Source organism: Platalea leucorodia, assembly GCF_965183815.1.
Source record: "Platalea leucorodia genome assembly, chromosome: W".
NCBI classification, from domain to species: Eukaryota; Metazoa; Chordata; class Aves; order Pelecaniformes; family Threskiornithidae; genus Platalea; species Platalea leucorodia.
Window position 1 is genome coordinate 38,574,242 of NC_138859.1, and position 22,200 is coordinate 38,596,441.

General features: G+C 39.4%; 1 pseudogene across 1 annotated transcript in view; it reads left to right on the forward strand.

Moving 5' to 3' along the window:
* The first annotated feature begins 760 nt into the window (after window positions 1-760).
* The window catches only part of LOC309601969 (WD repeat-containing protein 70-like), a 177,542-nt pseudogene continuing 156,102 nt past the window's right edge, over window positions 761-22,200 (forward strand). Inside the window, exons 1-4 of the transcript in view lie at window positions 761-782; window positions 864-926; window positions 1,142-1,222; window positions 8,454-8,638. The product of the transcript in view is annotated as a WD repeat-containing protein 70-like (transcript). The remainder of the gene's footprint in view (window positions 783-863; window positions 927-1,141; window positions 1,223-8,453; window positions 8,639-22,200) is intronic.

Here is a 22,200-nt window from a genome sequence, read left to right on the forward strand (position 1 = left end):
GTGATATTGTGGCAAGACCATATGGATCAGAGTTATTAAAACATACACAGATTTTGTTTGTAGTGATGTGAACCAAAAATAGTGAGAACTCCCCTTCAAAAGCGTGCACAGAGCCTCTGTTTGGAGCTACGGTGTGGAAGCAGAGTAAGTTGCCTTTGCACCGCACTGATGCAGTGTGGCTGTTGCTTTTCCAAAATTTGGGCTGATGCATCAATGTGACTGTAGCACATGCTGTTAACTTACCAGGCTTGGGCCTCTGCTAAGTGTTTCATCCGCTCCGGACAGCGTAGGCACTCCCAAGCCTTCGTAGGAAGTCTCAGGGCTGGGTGAAACCTGGATTTCAGGGAAAGGGTTTGGTTTGTAAATCATGTTTACTGCCCTGACTGCAGTGATTCTCTGCTCCTGGATCAGTCCAGTGCCCATTCTGTAAAGTTTCTATGAGAGCGCCACCTGGCATGAGAAAGGGAATCCCCCCCACTTTTCAAGTGGAGAACCTGAAGTTAAGCCCCAAATCCTGCAGGGTTTACATGGCAAAGTAGTAAATTCTCCATGTATCTTCTCAAGACTTCGTCGAGGCCTTCCGAGCAGCAACGGGAGAACGGCACAAAGCCACAGCCGGCTTCTGGCGACTAACACATGAAGGCGGGACATGAAACACCCCGCGGGCCCTGGGCCCGGCTGGGGGAGCGGTACTGAGCGCCTCTCGCTGCGCCCTGTCGCTTCCTGCCGGCGCCTGTTGTGGTTCCGGGGCAGCCACGGCATGGAGCCGGCGGCGGAGGGCGGTGAGTGGCGGGGTGGTGCGAGCCGAGCTGAGCCCAGTGTCCCTGTCTGACCCCCGTGGTTGTCTTTCCCCCTCCTTGCAGGCGCTGAGATGCTGGCGGGACCCGACCCAGAGCTGGCGGCCACCACGGGCTTTTCGGGCTTCGGTGCGTTGCGATGCAGGCCGGGGGGCGCCGGGCGCCCGTCTGAGGGGCGTGGGAGGCGGTCGCTTGGGGCTGGCGGCCCTTGGGGGGGGGGGCCGGGGGAGGCTGGCGGTTGGAGGTGGAAACGAAGCGGTCTTGCCCGTCGCCCCTCCTCGCCTGGAGCTGCCGGAGTGCCTGTGGCCAGGGTGAGTTTGAGTCTCCTTTTTCTTCATTTTCAGGGAAGAAAGCTCGGACTTTCGACCTCGAAACTACGTTTGAGCAAACGAGAACTGCCGTGGAGAGGAGCAGGAAGATCTTTGGTAAGAAATGCGAGTGTTGTCAGCTAATGCATTTTAAAATGTGTTTTGTTTTTCTGTCTTGGGATGATGTTTAAAGTGTATCAGATTGGCTAACTAGAAAACAAACAAACAAATGCAGTTTTGTTCAAGGAAGATAGCCCTAAACAGTTTGGGGCTTGGTAAATAGGCAAGTTATTAATTTACATATGTTGTCAGAGTATGTAAGAGCAATGTGCACGTGTGAGGTTCCTGTTGTGAGGCATAGCTTACAGATACAGGAAAAAAATGAATTTGAACACAAGACTCTCTTTCCTTCTTTTACTTAGCTGTGTATTTATTTTGGAAGGAAAGTTGGTACAGATAACTTTAATCTAGAGAGAACAGAATAAAAAAGAAGAAATGTGTGTATCTTATAACCTGCTGTTTGGTATATAGCAGCCCAAAAGTTTGTCTCTGTCTTCTGCTGTGCTGGGAGTGGGTAAGTTTTCAAGGTGGTGGTTTGAGAGTGGGAGATGGAGAAAATTGTACGTTTTGCTGCCCGTATCCAAGCAAACACCGTTCCAAAGATGGTCCTTAGGAGACACTCGTGTATGTTCTAGAATTCCCTTTACCAACCCAAACGGTCCATGCTTTCTCCCTCTGCTTGGACAGCATGTGCAGAATGTGTAGGGTTTGGTGTTTGGTTTGGTTTTTTTTTTTTTTTTTTTTTCTTTTTTTTCATGTGATGCCATCATGATTGAGCAGTTTCTGTCCTGCTAGATTAGGCCTAATTTGCTCTCTAAAATGTTGTAGTTTATGAAGATGATAGACTTGAAGCCCCTTATCATGAAGAAAGCAATTTTGTATGAAAGAATGAGATCATTGCAGTGTTGGTTGTTTTTGTTTTGATTCTACACAGAACCACATGAACAGACCCCTGTGAAGGCTCATTGACTTTATGGACTTCAAGACACTGTGAAATTCAAATATACAAGGGATTCCAAAACTTGATTTGGACCCTTTTTTTTGTATTGGCTGAATCTAAACACAACAAGATTTCTTCCATGTTGGAAACCTTTTCATGTTTGATACTGGTTCAGGTTGAGCTATCATTCCTGTTGAGAGATCATCTGCTTACACCGTGTTTTAGTTTAGGAGGGAAATCCAGTAAGCGATTACAAAAATATAATGTTTTTAAGTCAAGATATCTTGAATTGCATCTTGAATGTCCGTCCCCATCCCCCAAATGTTTCTAGGCTCATACCCATAAAGGAAGCACAAAGCATTTTATTGTTTATAAGATTAGTCATTTTACCAAAAATGACAAAGCTTTGTATATAATTCAGCTGTTTAACTTAGAAACAAATTTTGGTATTTATAATATAGTAATCAGAAAGGTGTATGTTTTACAGCTTTTTTTTTTTTGGGTGGGAGGGGGTAATGTGAGCATTTTATTTTCAGATTTCTTAAAAAACACTGTTGACTCTTAATTTTTTGGAATACCTATGATAACTTTTGGAAACATCTCCTCCGCTACCTGAGCTGTGGAGAAAAATGAACTGAGATCAAAATATGTTTCCTGGTTCTGTATCTTGCAGGCATTTGTGTTTCTCTTCAGAGGAAAATGCTTCCTAGCTTTGGTACAAAACATGTTTGGTGGTTTTGGTTTTTTTTAGTTTAGTTAGCAAACAGACTTTACTCTTAAACTATGTGAATGAGCAAAAAAGAAAGTGATGTTTCTTGTATAGATTGAAAGTAATTTTTCTCTGCTTAATAGAAGTTATTTGAGCACTTTTAGAAATACAGTAGCTGTATCTTTTCCCCTGTCATAATCCCACCATTCTTATTTTAACTTTGAAATGGAAGATTCTGTTTACTTTGATTTTGTTGCAATGTTCCACAGGGATTCTTTTTCAGTAAGTGAAGTGGGAATAAATAGAGTTGTATTTATTTTCCATAAGTCATATTTAGAGTTAATTTATTTACACATATGTATACTTATGTACTAGTTTACATTGTGCTATGAAAACTTCAAGAACTCTCTGAGGTAATCATACTATTTTATTATAGTGTTGAAAATACTGAAATATCAGCATCATTATATGATGAACTTATGTTTGATAGTATGTACAAACTAACAACTATATCAGGAATAGTGGGGCCAGCAGGACCAGGGAGGTGATAGTGCCCCTGTACTCGGCACTGGTGAGGCCCCACCTCGAGTACTGTGTTCATTTTTGGGCCCCTCACTACAAGAAGGACATTGAGGTGCTGGAGAGTGTCCAAAGAAGGGCAGCGAAGCTGGTGAATGGTCTGGAGAACAGGTCATGCGAGGAGCGGCTGAGGGAGCTGGGGTTGTTTAGTGTGGAGAAGAGGAGGCTGAGGGGAGATCTTATTGCTCTCTACAACTACCTGAAAGGAGGTTGTAGCGAGGCGGGGGTCGGTCTCTTCTCCCTAGTAACAAGCGATAGGACAAGAGGAAACGGCCTCAAGTTGTGCCAGGGGAAGTTTAGATTGGATATTAGGAAAAACTTCTTCACCGAAAGGGTAGTCAGGCACTGGAACAGGCTGCCCAGGGAAGTGGTTGAGTCTTCATCCCTGGAGGTATTTAAAAGAAGGGTAGACGTGGTGCTTGAGGACATGGTTTAGTGGTGGACTTGGCAGTGTTTTGTTAATGGTTGGACTCGATGATCTTAAGGGTCTTTTCCAACCTTAACGATTCTATGATTTTATGAACTGGAAGGTGTTTGCATTTTCCTTGTGACATTTTGTTTTTCTGGGTGATCATTGCAGTAGCCATGGAAATTTGATTTATATGGAAAAGTAATCTATTTTAAGGTAAAATCCTTTATTTGCTGTTACCTTTTCAAATATTTCATATAGGTCTGAAAATGAAGAAAATTGTTTTACTGTCCTCAGCAGGCCTCTAATTTTATTATTTTCTAAAAGTCTTGATTATTTGTCATTTATATGCTCTCCATATTCAGAGGCTCATGAAAGAGAGAAGGAAGACCAGGGTGGAAAATAATTTAGAAGTCCACACACTGATTCATCAGCTTCAGCCTCCAGTGCAACAGGAGTGGGTCCACATTAATCCCAAGGTACTTAGATATGGTGGGAGATTCCATGTAACAGCTTTCTTATCTGAAGAAAGAGTTGTGTTTTGGGTTTGGGTTTTGTTTTTTTTTTTTTTTTTTTTAGAGCATGAGCATCATTTAACTTGTGTGAACATGTCTATGTTATCTGAAGTTTTTCAGTGGAAATACTGATTTTTTTTTTTTTTATCTATGCTTTCTTAAAGATGTGTCAATATTTGTAAATATTGACATTATATATATTTAATAGTTAGTTAATTTTGCAGTCTCCTCCCTAATCCTGTTTGGCATACTTTTGACATACAAGAATATACTTGTTCATGCCTGCTGAAAAATAAAGCAAAGTAGGTAGAGAGACTCTATGCACATTGTATGGAGTAGCAGTGGGGTTGAGAAAGTATTTTGATTTGACTTCAGACTGAAATTTACTCCCAAATTTGTCAAAGTTTGCTTGTCATCGATGAACAATAAATGCTACTGCTTTGACTGTTTGAATTCTTAAATTTTGGGAAATCAAAAGTAGTTGAATATAATGGGGGCCACATCACTCAGGGATGTGTGGCAGGGATTGTGGAGGTCAGTGCACTGTAAATTTTTAGGTTTCTATATCTATGGAAATCTAATAACCCATACAAGACTCTAGTAGACCTATATATATGTGTGTGTGTGTATATATATATATATATCTTGTGGGCTGATAGAGTCTATATGTGGTAGGTGGTTATAGACAAACTTGTAGTGTTTCAGACTGTGAACAAATTTCTATTACAAAATTTATTTTTTGTCTGCTGCTCTATAGAAAGGTCAAATGAGCTGTGGACTCTCACTGAAATAACTGATTGCACAATATACTACCCTATAGATCCTGTGTTATGTCTTGTGTATGAGGGAAAAATATTCTGTGCTCCCATTCACTTTTGATGATCTTCGATACCTATCTGGTGAAATAATGGAGGATGACAAGAATTTAAATGTAATGTGATTGTGTACTGTATATGGGTGACTTCAATATAAGAAGTCAATTAAAACAAATGGTAAGGTGGAAAGTAGTCAGATGATATAGAACCTTTCCCTAATCTTCTCATTTTGGTAAGGGACTTGAGAGAACTCCAGGCTCTTTGTATAAAAGAAGATAATAACTACCTTTCAGTATTCTGAGTTATTAGGTAGGGTCTGGTAACTCACCAGAGTTCTGTTGATATTAAGTTTTCTTTGTTTTTCTTTTTTTGTTTTTACTGACGATTGAGAAGGGAGGGCATGACGTGAAAAGCTCATGGAACTGGAAGCTGAACACGTCAGCTTGCAATTTTATATTTCCTTGTAAATTATGATACGTAGTGTTCTTTGTGCTGAAAACAGGAAGCTGGTGAAAGCGACGTGCCATTGTGACTCGGCCTTAATTCAGAGGAACAATCCTACAACTGACAATTGAAGTCTGAAATGTAGGACTCTCAGTGCTTCTTTTTATAATGCAGATTTTAGTTACTATAAACTGATCTAATATATTATGGCTTGTTCTATTCTCTGAAAATGGCAACACTTTCCTGAATATTACTTTTTTAAAAAAATTCTTCATACTAATTTTTTAATTTTTAAAAGGGGGTTGGTCACTCCAAAACAATGTGAAGAACAGCTACTGATTCTTTGTTTTTGAACTACTTTTCTACAGAGAAATGTTTCCAATAGTTGTGGTACTTACATATTTATGCATAAGTACAATAATAATTATGCTTTGTGAAATGAAAGCATCTGCTAGTATATAAAAAGAAAAAGCCTGAGAAAATAGTGGATGATGTGAGGAGAGTGAACACACGAGGGAGATATGCCCACATACTTGCACAACTCTCAGAATGTTTTTTGTTATTTCCCCTGTGTGCCATCTGTGCTCTTATGTGGCTTTCTTTTTTTCCCTCTTACAGCTTGTTTCACTTACTGAGGAGGTAATGAGGGAAAGCAAAAAACAATTCTTTATGCTTCTCTGAATCCTGGAAAAGGGGCTGACAAACTGGTTCTTTCTTTACAGCCTCTGGTAGAGGAAGACTGTAAGGCTGAAAGTTGAAGGAAATGCCACTATATGTCTGCTCTTATTTTGTCCTTTCTGTCAGCACCATTCCTGGTCACTGTCAGAAGGGTATTACTCAGCTAGATGGGCTTTTGGTCTGGCTGCATTGGGATGTTCTTATGTTTGAATTTCTTCCAGTCAGGACAGAGGATACCAGTAGCTGTAGCACTTGGCTGTCTCTGCAAAGCTTGGAGTGTGGTGAAAAATAGCACTGCAGTTCTGGCCATTTCACATGCAGAATGATTACATTGCCTCTCAAAATATTGAAATGTTTGAATCGATTGATTTATCCTCTCTAGCAAATGAGGGAATGCTAAGGATACGTAATTAGGAAGCTAGATATTGTTCTTGGGTGTCTATAGAAAGATCTGAAAATCTGGGACTCCAGGATTGGAAGGGCCTCCTTGAATCATTATATTGTATACACTCTTCTCACTGGCAGCTACAGTGTATGTTTGGTTCCATTCCAAAACTAATTACATTATTTATCTTTTAGGGAAAAGATATGTGGTTTGCTAGTCTGGGAATACATATTGACTCTTAAAATACAACTCTCTTGCATATAGTATTGTAAAATTGTTAGTTTTGGGGATACCGAACATGAAGAACTTTGAAGGTCCCAACCCATCCCTCACATGCTGGAAAAGCTTCCTTTTAACAAAAGGATTGCCCCATTGTTGTAGAATAAGAGAAGCTCTTTTTATTTGATTTAGATTTATTAGATAATCATATCCTGATCTAGGTCTTTAAATGTCTCTCATCACTATGCAAAACAAAGTTTGTATGTAGAGGTAATATGTTTTATTAGGCTAGTAAATATAGTTGGAAAAATTAGACAAGTTTTCAGGCATGCAAGCCCTTCTCATCACTGTAACATCTGAGGGCCTAATTCATGTTGTTTTTAGTTTGTTTTGATTTCTTCCCAAAATAGAATTCCACTTGCTCATCCAAGACAAATATTTGCTGTGTAACCTATTACCTGCTTGGTGTACAGCTGTTTTGGGGAGGGCTGCATTCTCTGTCACAATAACACAGTTTAGAACTTCTTTTCTTAATGCTTTATTATGTTCTTGAACTTGTGTGTTTTTATTATCATTTTTAAGTGATAACACAAACTTTAGAAAAAAAACAATATCTCTGTAGTCATCTTTTTTTCTTTTGCAGTTTGCTCACTTGTAAACTCACATACATGCTCTTAAAATATAAGCTCCAAAAGCAAGCCTTGCAATTTGAGCTTATCTCACTGAATCTGAAAGGAACAGCTGATTTCTGCTGCAAGGTATCACTATAATGATACTATGTAACCTAGTCAAAAGGCAGTTTTCTGCTTATCATCACTTTTAGACCTTTTGCCAGTTAGAATGCCACCTACTTGATAACTACCAGCAGAGGGAGCACATTATTTTGAATAAACTGAATGAGCGTGGATTAAATAGTTCTACTTACTTTCCAGAAATTTTCCAATGCCAAAAATAATGTGTTCACACAACTGATTTGGATGACAGTGGAATGATAATTTAATGTAACTTTTAGAATCTAGATGTGTGATAGTTTACTGAATAGCAAATATTTTCTCAAAAGTGCCTGATTCCCTGTACTACTTTACTGGCATTATAAGGCAAGTGCCATGCTTTGTGTTCTCGCTCTGGTTGTGAACCTGGACCATTACTCTTTTGAGTTCCACCCAGCCAACAGAGGTGCAGAGTGTCTGCACAAGCTGCAACCCGAAGCAGCATCTTGAAAATACTCTGTAACAACGTTTTCTGTTGGCTTCTAAGCAGTATTGAAACCCATATTAGTGACGTGGTACTGTTATTTTTACAGTTCATCTAACTTTTTCTTTTTTCTTTTTTTTTCTTTTTATTCTTTTTCTTTGTTTTATTCTGTCCAGTTTTTTGAATTATGATATTCCTATGATATTCCTTTTTTTTAAAGCTTTGCTTATGCTTTCAAGATGATGGTGGGCCTACACTGTTAATAAAAATTTGTTTACATTTTGCTGATAATTTCAGTGTTTACAAATTTATATCAGTGCTCAACATCTTTTATCTGAAAATTCCTGTGGAAGTGCTGTTGTTCTTGATATAGTAATTTTTTTAAATTTTTCCATGCATAGAGACAGCCTGTAGTGAAAGTAGCTCAGATGAAGAGTTGATGCAATCTGTGCAATCCCAGACTTCTGCTCAAGGTCCAGCTGAGGATACTGATGATGATGATGAATTCATCAGGCCACCACTTCCACCTGGGTTCAAGGATAGTGATGATGATAATGACAATGATGATACAGAGGAGGAAGATAATGTAAGTATTTTGTTCCTCTTTAATGTTTTAACACTTTGAGTAGACTAACTTGTAAGTATGCTCTTTCCTTTATGATTGAATTTGCAGGTGAAGTATGACTGTTGTTTGAAATGCAGGGGGTTTGTATTTTTTCTAATGATTATTCAATAGATGCAAATAATTTTCATTTAAAAATACCCAGATTTTTTAAAAATGTATGCATGTGAATCTCAAGGGAAATTCATCATCAATTAGTATACATTGTTTACTCTTTTTCTTTTTTGTTTTTGCATTTTGAAATAACTATATAAATAAATATTTTATAACAATGTTTTATGTAGTTTGTTTCCCAATGCATGTGTAGGGTGTTTTTCTCCAAGAAAGGGGAGGTAGAGGTGGGCTTGAATCTAGGGAGAATCATTGTGCCAAAACTGTTCTGAGAAAATGTACTGCTGTAACTGAGGGGAGTGTTTTGTTGTTGTGTGTTTTTTTTTTTTTTTTTTTTTTTTTTAAATCTAAATAAGTGCTAGACTGGTTTGTTAGAGTGAATATAGGTTGTATATATGTATGTTAAAAGCAAGGAGAAAACCCCAAACAGCCTAATTTGGGTATCAGATACTCAGTTGACAAATCTCTCTCTATTTAGTTAAAAGTTTAACGGTTTGATGTTCTTTCTCCAAAGATTCCTGGATTGAATATTTTGTGGCAGTGGATTTTGTATGATGGTTTCTATGTTGTTTTGTAGCAACAATGGTAAATGGTAAAAGTCCTGTAAAAACAGCCTTACTTATTCTGTTTTGAACTATTTGGTAGTAAAACCTGTATGCCCTGTTACACAAATATAAACCTAATCCTAAAAACCAAATTTTAAGGTGTCTCAGGGGTTTCTTGTCAGTTCCTCTTCAGTTTTGACTAGGTGTTTAGTTCTGTTCCTGTAAAATCTCTTACCTTGCATCTTGTGAACTAGAAAACATAAGTTTAGACTACTCGCTTAAAATGAGCGAGAGCAACTTCTTGAGCAATGACATAACTGATTTTTAGAGCGAGCCTAACCTTGTATGATCACAAATTTTTGGGGATTTTTTTCCAGGGGATAAGTGATGGGAAATTCTGATGCTTTAAGGTTTTTTATTACTTTGATCTGCTTGATTTACTGTTGCCTACTGATTTCTTTAAATATTAAACTGTACGTTTTTAGCGCCATATCTCCTGTGATCTCATCTCTACCCCAGATATGACTTGTTTTGTCTTAGGGAACCAACTGCTGATAAATCCCAAACTTTCTTTGAGAATGTTGTAAGTCATAAGTGCCTTAAGTTAACTCATGAATTAATATTGATCTGTATCAGGAATTCCCTTAACTTTGAGCTGTAATGGCACTGTGGAGTGAGTCCATATTCCTGAGGATGTTGTAGACTCAGCAGATTTCAGTTGCTGTGGATCATGTCATATTGAAGTCACTACTTCTTTTCTGCCAATTTTCATCTTTTCTCCCATCTCAGGTCTGCTTGTTTATATGTATTTTCAGATTTTACAGTGCTTTATCCAGAAATTTAATCGACCATGAATCTCTCCAACAGATAATCAGAATAATAGTTCCTGTCTTGAAAAGTACTTACATTTATTGATGCTGAAGGAAATGTTTGGTCTTGTTCAGTTTTGGCTCTAAATAGTTTTCAACCTTTTTAATTATCCAGAGTGTTAGTGTGTACGCAGATTGTGGTGAACCCAGATGCTTGTCATTTTGGAAAAAAACCACAATATATTGGATTTACACAAAGAAGAACAACTTCTGAAAGTATCTATTAATATCTGCTAAGTTTGTGCATGTATGTACTAGGAAGTGGTAAATCTCAAAAAATGTATGCTTATTCTGCACAGGTATTTTGTTCTTTCTTTGGGGTCTCACCAGAATGCCCTTCTAAATCACAGCTCTCCCTAGCTGTCCCCGTTTCTCTTCCCAGAAAAAACAATCTTTTGCTCTGCTTTCAGCACTTCTGAAGCTTGTAACTGCCTTATAGCACTGAATAATTAAAGCCACACAGAAAGAAACAATCAGGCATGGGAATCAAGTCCTGCCAGGTATCTTTAATTTTTGGGAGAGTAAAAGTTCTTCAAGATGCTCAAAGGATTTCAGTGTATATGACACTAAAATAAAACAGTGTAAACTTGAAATCATGTTATATCCTGGCAACTAAACCTAAGGTTAAGCTTCATGTCTGCTAATATTTCATTGAAGTATTGCACAAAACTTTGCATCAGAAATCTCTTGTAGCTATTCATCCCAATCTTTTCTACACAGACTTTATTGTTCTTTACTTTGTTTCCATGTTGCGTCCTTACTTATTTTCTTAAACAACAATGGAGATTTGAAAACACTAGAACTATAAGCAGCAATTGTCTTGGGGGGGGTGGAGGTATATTTCTGTGGAATGCCTTCTTGTCAGGATCTTAAGGAATTAAATTGATTTCTAAACTGAGTGTCTCTAGATTGCTCTTCCTAATAATTAACGGAATTTTGGATGTGTTGGAAAATCATAGAGAATTTTGCTTAAAAAACACACTTATCAGATTAGCTAAATAATGGTAGTTCATCTTATAACTAAATTTTTCTTGAAACTCATGCCAAAAATTACTAGGGTTTTCTTTTGCAAATGAGAATTGATACAAATAGCTTGTGGTTTGAGCATAATTTTATTGTAAGACTGGATTAAAATTTTGGAAAACTTTTCCCCTGGTTCCATGGTCTGTTTGAGACATCACTTTCTGTGGTTAGCAAAAAGCATTATATATTTAGCTTGCTGTAATTCCTTTCTGAAATAAAATACATATACCTTTCAATTAAGTGTGTTGGCAATGGTCTTGCCTACATATACTGAATTGGCAAAATTATTTGGTTGCATCAAAGAAAATTTCACGACGTTGGTCAAGTAAGCTATAATGGAAATACACTAAATATTCAACATCTGTTTTATTGCATCATCAGTGGAAGGCTGGCATCCTTTGACATCTTTTTTGTCGAGTAATTTTAGTTGAGTAATTTTATTAGGTTCACATGAATCAAGAGTCCTATATATACTACTGTTTCAGTTTATGGTATAATCTCTTTCATCTCAGTAGTGAGTGCTATATAGATTCCTAAATGTTATCATGTTCAAACTACAGATTAGTGCCAAGTTGTAGCTGACTCGTTCATTTATTCATATGTATGGAATAAATGAGGGCTTGTAGGAGAAGGTAACTAAACATTGAGCACTCGTTTAGGTAGTCATAGAAGTGTGGGAGAGCAATATTATTTAATAATTGAGAAATGGCAGGAAGATGCATAACATCTCTTAAGTGGTAAAACTCTGTATATTTTTGGAGATAATATGTATGTTCCACAGAAAAGGGTAAGGCTTTCAGTAGTAGAGATAGCTTATGAAGCGAAGAGGGGATTATCAGCAATGAAATAGAAAATATGTCTTTCTTTTTAATCCCTTTGTGTTATAGTGTGATGTGTACCTGTTTTCTGTTGTCCTCCATCAAAGATGGCTGCACCTTAGTAGGGCTTTGTGCATTGAAATCTCTAAAATGCGGTCTATTATACATATAAATAATTTTGGAAAAAACGACTGGATTGTTACTTTAACTTGATGTCTGTCATGTGCCAATGAGATATGGATTTCTTAAAATTTTTATATAATTGCTTGTATGCCTGTCAGATTTATGGATTCTGTGCACTGAATATAACTTATTTTCATTATCTCCCTCTAAAGGGCAGTGGGCATCTTGTTTAGCGAAACTCTTGCTTTAGTTCTATAAATTTCTCTAGAATGTCAAAGGGAAAACAATGTGCAGAAACAGCTGATTTTACTTCAACCTGTCTTTCTCAGTGTTTCTCAGTAGTCACTTTGTTTGCTGGTTGACTGTTTTAATTTATAGCAACATAATGGTATTATTTTTTTTGTGTATATATATATAGTTGAATAATGCTACAACTGGCTCAATAAAATGTAGGTACTGGAAACCAGAATTAAAAGGCCCCAATGAAAAGTTTCAGACAGAAAGGTAACTTGCAGACTGGTGTGATTTAAGTTTGTCTGAACTTAAGACAATAGTTACAAAACAGTCTAGAATAGATTTGGTTGAGAATAAGCAGAGTGGCAGAAATATGAGACTTGTGGGTTTTCAGTCTAAACAGTTAATTTATAACTGGGAAGATTTTGTGTCAGCATGGATGCCAGAGGCCTTTGGGGGTCTAGAGCCTCCCCTTACTGCTGCTCATGAACTCAGTTTTCTTTCCTGTGAAGGGAATTGAGAAACAGCTGTGCTCGCCTGATTTCCTGTTGATCGATTGGTGATCACAGTATGATCCTGTGAGCCCCAAGGAAGGCAGGTGTTACTGTTATGAGAACTCTGTGATTCCTTTTTCTTGCTTGTACATCGGACTGGTTGGTACGCATGGGGGCAGAACTGGGAGAGGAGAAACAGAAAGCTCCATTGAATAATTCTTTTGTTTCCAGATGGATTGTGAGACTGTGTCTCTTTTGTTATCATATTTTGCTGCTGAGGTAACTTATTTAAAACACAAGCATCTATATTTTTGACCGTGAAGGAAACAAATTTTTCTTCAATAGTTATATGAGGTGCAGTTCTGTACTCTGAAGTCTTGTGAACTTTGTATAACAGATAAAATGCATCAAAATACTGGCTTTGTCCTGGTAGCTTGCCACTGTCTCTCAAGCCTGACTTTAGATGTGGTTTTTATTACAGGGACATCATTTTTCCACCATTGCTTGTTCAGTTGTTGCTTTTGCTTTCTTATGAGAGACTGTCAATAGAGACATTTGTCAAAATTGGTTGCTATGAGATTAGCATCTCTTGAGTCTAGGGTTGGCCCAGGACTGCCCAACTCACATTATGTATTCTACTGAATTATCATCAGGTGGAAGGAGTAGCTGGTGGTTATTGTCTTTGAAGGGAATTTTTCATACCTTATTGGTGTTTTTATAGGAAAATTAATAATAGCAGTTAAATGCTGAACGTTTTGCCTTGTTATGTTTTGAATCAGCACTGTTAGTTTTTAAATTACAGAAGTGTATAATATTCACATTTACATATGATACAAACTGAACGTAAATTTTTGACGTGAGCCATAGATATTGTATTACATAACAGATTTAAACACGTCAAAACCAAAAGCAGCACTCGGTCTGCGAGGCACGCAGCTGTGGCAACGGAAAGTTCTGTGGCTGAGTGCTAGATTGAGGTGTACCAGGGGGGCTGCAGGGACCAGGGAAACCCGAGGAAGAGCAGAGAGCCCCACCAGGAGCCAGCAACTGTCACGAGAGAGGCTGACGTGGCTTGGGTGTTGCCAGGAGCAACCATGGGAGATTTAAACAGCCCTAGGGAGCACTAGCGACCAGGGTGTGCAAACAGGGATCGAGAGGGCGCGCAGAGAGGGTGCTGCAGTTTGCGCCGCAGAAGGGCGCGTGAGAAGGGCCATGCGCACTGCTTGTAGGCCCACAGCCTAGGGAAGTGCTCTAGGTATCTGCCAGGATGGTGGGCACTCGCCTCAGAATTAAAACCAGTGTTTCTACAGAGAAAGCCCCTGAGATGTCTGACACTTCCACCCAGATGGAACCGGTAAGGAAGGAGACTTCAGTACAGACGGTACGTTGCAACAAGTGCCCAGACCCTTCTCCTGGAGAAAGGGTAAATACCTGCAAAAGACATGCACAGGTTGATGATCTGATGCATCAGGTGGCCGAGTTGCAGGAAACAGTTAAAAGGCTGTGCAGTGTTAGAGGGGCCAAGACGGAGATAGATAAGTAGTTTCAGAACCATGCTCCTGTGGCGGACACCGCAGAGAATGAGGCACCTTGGACCCTGGTGACCCACAAAAGCAGGACTCTGCTTCAGTCCCCACCCTTCAGCATTACAACCAAAACCAGATATGAAGCTTTAACAGCCGTAGACACCCACGAGCAAGGTCTGCAAGGAGAAACTACCAGCATCACACAGTGGATACTGCAAAAAGAAATGACGTGTGCTCTTAGTGGGTGACTCTCTGTTAAGGGGCGCCGAGGCGCCCATCTGCTGGCCTGACAGGGAGTCACGAGAAGTATGCTGCCTTCTGGGAGCTAAGGTCTGTGATGTTGCCGAGAGGGTGCCACAGTTTGTCAAGAGCACAGACTACTATCCATTGCTACTCTTTCATGTGGGCACGAATGACACCACAAGCCGGAACCTGGGCAGAATCAAGGAAGACTACAAAGCCCTGGGGATGCAAGCAAAAAGTATTAGTGCCCAAGTTATCTTTTCTTCCATTTTACCAGTTAGAGGAAAGGTTGCAGCCAGAAATAGATGTATAATGAAAATCAACTTCTGGCTTCATAGCTGGTGCCTTTTTGAGGGATTTGGCTTTTATGACAATGGGACATTCTTCGATGACTATAGTCTGTTAGGGAGGGATGGGATCCACCTGTCTAGAAGAGGCAAGGGAATCTTTGGCAGTAGGCTGGCCAACTTGGTGAGGCGGGCTTTAAATTGAAGGACTTGGGGGGCGGGGTCCAAAGTGGCAACACTCACGCCATTGTAACCAACTGGGGAATAAGCCAGGCCAACCAGAGCAGTGACAAATGTTCCTTAGCTGCCTTCCAAGATGAGAACCAGAGGAGCAACCACCTCAAGTGTATGTATACCAACGCATGCAGCCTGGGGAACAAACAGGTGAACTGGAGCTCCGTGCCCAATCAGAAAGTTATGATATCGTAGGAATAAATGGAACATGGTGGGACAACTCACGTGACTGGAGGATCGCAATGGATGGCTATAGGCTGTTTTGTAAAGACAGGCAGGGAAGAAGAGGAGGAGGAGTCGCGCTCTATGTTAAGGAGAACCTTGAATGTATAAAGTCAACTACGGCGATTGTGGAAGCCCTATTGAATGCCTCTGGGTCAAGATCAGAGGGGTCGTATCCAAGGGGGATCTTACAGTAGGCATCTGCTACTGACCTCCAAACTGAGACGATAAGGCCAGCGAAGCAATATTTGGGTCACTTAAGCAAGCTTTGGGTCAATAGAACCTGGTTCTTATGGGTGACTTCAACTACCCAGACATTTGTTGGAAGAATAATACAGCAGCTCACATGTCATCCATCAAGTTCCTGGAATGTGTAGAGGACTGTTTCCTCATACAAACGTTAGATGAGCCAACCAGGAAGGAGGCGCTGCTGGACTTGCTGCTCACAAACCAAGAAAACCTGTTTTGTAATACCTCGGTTAGTGATAGCCTTGGCTGCAGTGATCACAATATTGTGGAGTTTGGGATCCTGCTGAGCACGCTGAAGGTTAGTACTAAGACAAAGGTTTTAGATTTTAGAAGAGCAAACTTCAGCTCACTCAGAGCTCATTTGGGAGGGATTCCATGGGAAGCTTCCATGGAGGATAAAGGAGCTAGCGAGCGCTGGGAGTTTTTCAAGAATGCTCTCCTGGAAGCACAAAAACAGTTCGTGCCCTTTAAAGGCAAGGGAAGTAAGCGGAGCAAGAGACCCCCTTGGCTTAACTGCAAGCTTCCAAGTCTGCTCAAAACCAAAAGAGATGCGTACCAGAGATGGAGGAGTGGAAGATTATCCATTGAGAACTACAAGGGCATTGCCAGGGCATGCAGAGATGCAGTTAGAAAAGCAAAAGCTCAGCTTGAATTGAAATTGGCCAGAGATGTCAAAAACTAGAAGACTAAAAGAAAGGGTTCTTCAGGGTTCAACAAGCAAAACCAGAAGGAAAACATAGGCCCACTGTTAAACAGGAGAGGTGAATCAGTCACCAACAATGCTGAAAAGGCAGAGGTTCTCAACACTCTTCACCTCTGTCTTTACCAACACTGTTGGGTCCCAGGCCTTGGGAACAAAAATCCAGGTTGATGCAAACACAGACCCACCGTCAGTGAAGGAAGAAGAGTTGGTATGTGAACTATTACAGGAGCTTGACCCCTGCAAACCGATGGGCCCTGACAATATCCACCTGAGGGTGTTAAGAGAGCTGGCTGACATCATTGCGAGGCCACTCTCCATAATCTTTGAGAAGTCATGGAGATCGGGGGACATCCCAGAGGACTGGAAGAAGGCTAATGTCACCCCCATCTACAAGAAGGGCTTAAAGGAGGATCCGGGTAATTATAGGCTCATCAGTCTTACTTCAATCCCTGGGAAAGTTATGAAATGGATCCTCCTGGGGACTATCACAAGTCAAATGAAGCATGTGATTGGGAAAAGCCAGCACGGATTCACCAAGGGCAAATCATGCTTGACAAACCTGATTGCCTTCTATGACAAAGTAACCTGCTCAGTTGACATGGGGTGAGCGGTGGACGTTGTCTACCTGGATTTCTCCAAGGCTTTCGATAGGGTTTCCTACGGCCTCCTCCTAGAGAAACTGATGTGTTACGGTCTAGACAAGTGGTCTGCGTGGTGGGTGGGGATCTGGCTGACAGGCTGCACCCAAAGGGTGGTGGTAAATAGCTCCTTTTCAAACTGGCAACCTGTCACAAGTGGGGTCCCCCAGGGATCGATATTGGGCCCAACGCTGTTTAATATCTTCATAAGTGATCTGGATGATGGGATCAAGTGTACCCTGATGAGGTTTGCTGATGACACCAAACTGAGTGGGGAAGTAGACACTCTGGAAGGGAGAGCCACCCTGCAGGAAGATCTGGATAGGCTGGAAGAGTGGGCTAACAGGAACCTTATGAAGTTTAACAAGGACAAGTGTAAGGTCTTGCACCTGGGAAAACATAATCCAGGAGTGCAGCTCAGACTGGGATCCACCTGGCTGGAGAGCAGCTCTGTGGACAGGGACCTGGGGGTCCTGGTGGACAGGAAGCTCAACATGAGTGAGCAGTGTGCTGCTGCGGCCAAGAAGGCCAATAGGATGCTGGGTTGCATCAAAAAGGGCATCACCAGCAGAGATAAAGAAGTCATTATCCCTCTCTACTCGGCGCTTGTCAGGCCACACCTGGAATACTGTGTACAGTTCTGGTCCCTGTTATACAAAAAAAGATGTGGACAGGCTGGAGGGGGTCCAGAGAAGGGCCACCAAGATGATCAAAGGTCTGGGAAGCCTGCCATATGAGGAAAGGCTGAGAGAGCTGGGTTTGTTCAGCCTTGAGAAAAGAAGGCTTAGGGGAGACCTTATCACCATGTACCAATACTGAAAGGGGAGCTACAAAGAAGATGGAGACTCCCTTTTTACAAGGAGTCACATGGAAAAGACGAGGGGTAATGGGAACAAGTTATTCCTGGGGAGATACCGATTGGACACGAGAGGAAAATTTTTCACAATGAGAACAATCGGCCATTGGAATAATCTCCCCAGGGAAGTGGTGGATTCCCCAATATTGGACACTTTTAAGATTTGGCTGGACATGGTGCTGGGCCATCTTGTCTAGACCATGCGTTTGCCAAGAAAGGTTGAACCAGATGATCCTTGAGGTCCCTTCCAACCTGGTATTCTATGATATGTGAATTCTGACTTGAGTTACTTTTTTCTATGAATTTATTTAAGTTCATTTTATATACTCAAGTCTTTGTGGTAGCTGTTGTAAAGCATTTTTCTGTGTTTGATTAAATTCTGTGTTAGTACCGATAGTAGTTACATTTAACAAATAAATATTTAGTTTTATTGATTTATTTAGTATAATTCACCTCCATTCGTGCCAGCAGTGATGATTCTTAACAAGGCATAATATGCTTGTAAATATTTATACAGATATTTTACAGTGCTTGTTTTGTAGTAGTGTAAGGGACATTGCTATATTGAGTATATTTTAAGGATGTTAGGTACACTTGGCATCAAGTCCCTCTGATATTTTCCTCTTTATATGAAAGACTTATTAACTTGGGGAGTGAGGAAGATGAGTAGAGTTGTCTATTTGAAGTGTGATCTGTGCTTTTCTGTAGTGCTTTTTCTCCTAACGGAGTAGAAATCCTGGTTGGATTGTCAGTGCTGGTTTTTCACATGGTCATAAGCTGAGGGGAGGAGGGAGGAAGCAGAGCGTTTCCTGTAGCCTGAAGCTTTTCAGGTTTGGTTTCTATCCTCCAAAGTATGCTTTTCTGGAAAACCTGAAGAAAATATTTTGTTTCCAAACAGGGATGTTTTAAAAGAGAAAATGGCTTGTTTTTCAGAGGACAGATTCTTAACGAGGGCAATATTTCATGTGGTAAATTTTGAGGTTGGGAGATGTAGTAGTGTCTTTGTCAGCATTTTTGCCAGGCAAGATGCACTGGGTGTGTATCTGGTGTTTGTGCAACCGAAATAAAGTCTGGCTGGAAGGGGTCAGGAGACTAGCCAAAGCAGTTATGTCAGGGTTGGTGGGTAGACAGCTTTAAATCTAGGACATAGTGCATTTTTCAAGGTAATGGATGACACCTATTAAAATACATTAGTAAGAGAGTGTGTATTTATGAATATTCTCTTCTTCATGTGATTAGATAAATGTCGTGAGATCTTTTAACAGAATTTAATGGAGTGCTAGCGTCTTGTGACAATTTTTTCCTCACTTGAAGCAACAGGTATAGAGGTGGTTGTTGGAAGAATTCGCCAGATGGATTTGCAAGGCTTTATCTTCTGTATGGAGCTTAGTTACAGTTGATTCCTCTTTGGAATCCAGAACTATTTCTCCCTGCAGTACCAAAGGGATACTAATCATGTTGTAATTATGTCCCTGAAACAAGTACAGCCTTGGGCCTCTCCAAGGTTATGGTCTGATTTGGGCATATTTCCAAAATGATAGCATAGTCCTATTCCAAGTTTTAGAATTGCTTTGAGACACTTTTAAATTTTTGCAGGGGTTTAACAGGACATACCAGTAATATTCACTTGTTCGGAATGGAAGAAAGCCATTTCCTGCTGATTTAAATGGAGAATTTAAGTAGACTGTAATTGCTCCAATTAGAATTTGGCTGTGGTACCAGGCTGAAAATCGTGGTCTTATAAAAATAAATAAATGTTATGGGAATTTTTAGTCATCCTAAGGAGTTATAACATTTAGGCTGAGGATTTTCTGTTCTGGTAACTGCTGAATCTTATCTACTCAGCCATGTTTCATCTTGTCTAAAGAAGAAAAAGTGAAGCAAGCCGAGCAAAGCAATTTTAGTGTGTGCAATAGAGACAGAAAAGTGCAGTTTTGAGGATGAGAGGCATTCTTTTTGAACTACCTCTAGTCATTGATACATTGATGAAAAATAGGTAGCAATTATCATTGCTTTCAATTTCCTTTTGTGTTACCTTCCTTATATGGTCAGGAGGAAAATACTTTTGTCAAATCTGTGCATAATATGTTCTTAAGTCTTGACAGTATTTCTGCTGTAAAAATCAGGAAAATTATTTTCTTTATATTAAACTTGTTCCAAGTCATGGATTTTTTGTTAAGGATCATCGATGTAGCTACTAGCGTTGCAAAGACTGAGCAAGATTATCTCAAAAATGAGTTAGAAAGGATTTGCAAGCTTCAGAAAAAAGTTTAAAAAGGCAAAATCAACCCCCTAAATTTTGTATAACGAAGCTCATTGTAAATATGTGAGAGAATCAGTCAGAAGCTGGAAGGGGAGGAATACTTATAAAAAGAAACTGAGAGTATCGTACAGACAATGTACAAGAGGAAGCTAACAGGGTAGTTCCCTTAGGGAATGTTTGTCTTTCATAAAAAGGCATGGGTATTTGTTTCTCTCCTCTCCAACCCAGTGCCCCAGAGTAAGCAATTACCAGTTGCCCCCAGAGAAAACAAATGTACTTACGAGATCTCTATTTATCAATTCTGCAGAGCATAGTAAGGCCAAGACTTCTCTGCTGTATGCCATGCTATGCCTTTCTGGCATTATATTGGTTTTAATTAATTAATAATTTAATTAATTTTAATTAAATTTAATTTTAATTAAATAATTAATTTAATAATTTAATTCATTAGTAATATGACTAAATATGAGAAGTTTTAGAATGTTTTCTCTACAGATAGATACTTAGTCCTATGAGTTTGCTTCTAGAAATCTTTTGTGAGAAAATTAATAGGCATATAGTTGTTGACTTCAAGGTACTTAAAAATTAGAGAGAGGTGACTTAGTAGTATTAAATAAAATGTGATGTAGAACATAATTATTGTTACTACTGTCCTTTTTAATAAAGTTTAGAGATATTATGTCCTGTTTTTACTCTTTGCCACCTTCTTTAGAGACCCTTCATCAGGTCAGCCTGACCTGATGGAGCCTGTAGAAAGCTCCTTTGGGAGCTGCTGGTACTACTTCTATATTTGGAAAGGGAACTGCTAAGAATGATGCAAAGTGTTCTTCATCTCCGGGCCAGATACACTGTGGCTGCAGAGCTCCCACACTTGAAAAATGGGATCCTCGTGCTCGTCTCTCATGAGACCCTTGGTTTCTTTATAGCCAGAAGATTTTGTGGAAGCCGATGTCCTTAGGGGGAGAGTAAAAATGTTGTTTTCTGACAGGTGTGTTTGAGGCATGGGTAACTTTGAGGCTGTACAATTCTGTGACAATTCTCTTAAGAAAAGAAAAAAATTCTAAGTCTTTCTAAGCACATATTCTACATGCGTACCTCAGTCACAAGTCTGAACTTTTGATATAGTATTATTTAACAAGAATATGTAGTTGTAAATGTTATGAAATTCCATTACACAATGGTATATGAACATCTGATCCTAAATATTATGACTTTATTTACTTCCAGTAGAAGTTGGGATCTTTGGGGATGAAGGGACTGAAATGACTTTATTCTTTGAGAACCTAAAACATGCAGTCAAAGCAAAGTGATGAATACCTTCTTAGATGATGCTTTTGTTGGCAATTGCAACAAATTTCCAATGTACATTTATAAAGAAGCACAAATACCATATTGTATCTGTCAGCGTTAGAATGCATAAAATATTTCTAAATTTAGAAAGGGAGCTAACAGTGATATTAACACAGTATTCTACACTGTTAGTATCACTGTGGAATACATAAATGGAAGATAGCAGGTTTTCTTTGTATCTGGCATATGAATGTTGTCTTTTTGAAAAAGTTGTTTATGCTCTAAACAGAATAATGAGAAATACAGATATAGAGAATTCTTGCTTGAATGAAGAGAAAATAAAGTGGATGATAACAAGTATTTGAAATATTTATGATGGGGATGATTAGATAATTTAAGCTATATTTGAAGGAAGAGTGTAAGTGACATGCAGTTACATTTCCTTTACAAAACAAGTCTTCACAGGATTTTTGATTAACAGACGATTTATGTTAAACTGTTGGAGCTGCAGACTGCTCCAGTGGTATCCTTGGAGAGCAATTTTGTTGACTTGGAATATCTGCTGTTTGTTTAAAAGATGGTTTTGGATTTTTATCAATGTTTTACAACTTCTGCAATGATATCTCTTATTTGCAGGTGGGCACTTAGCAGTATACAGGGACTATACATACTTGATGCTAACGCTACCCAGATCACAAAACAATCATACTGAACTTCTTTCCTTTACTCCTGCTTATCTTTTTTTTTGCATTTTAATATCTAATACAATTATTTTCAAATCATTAGGATCTTGAAAAA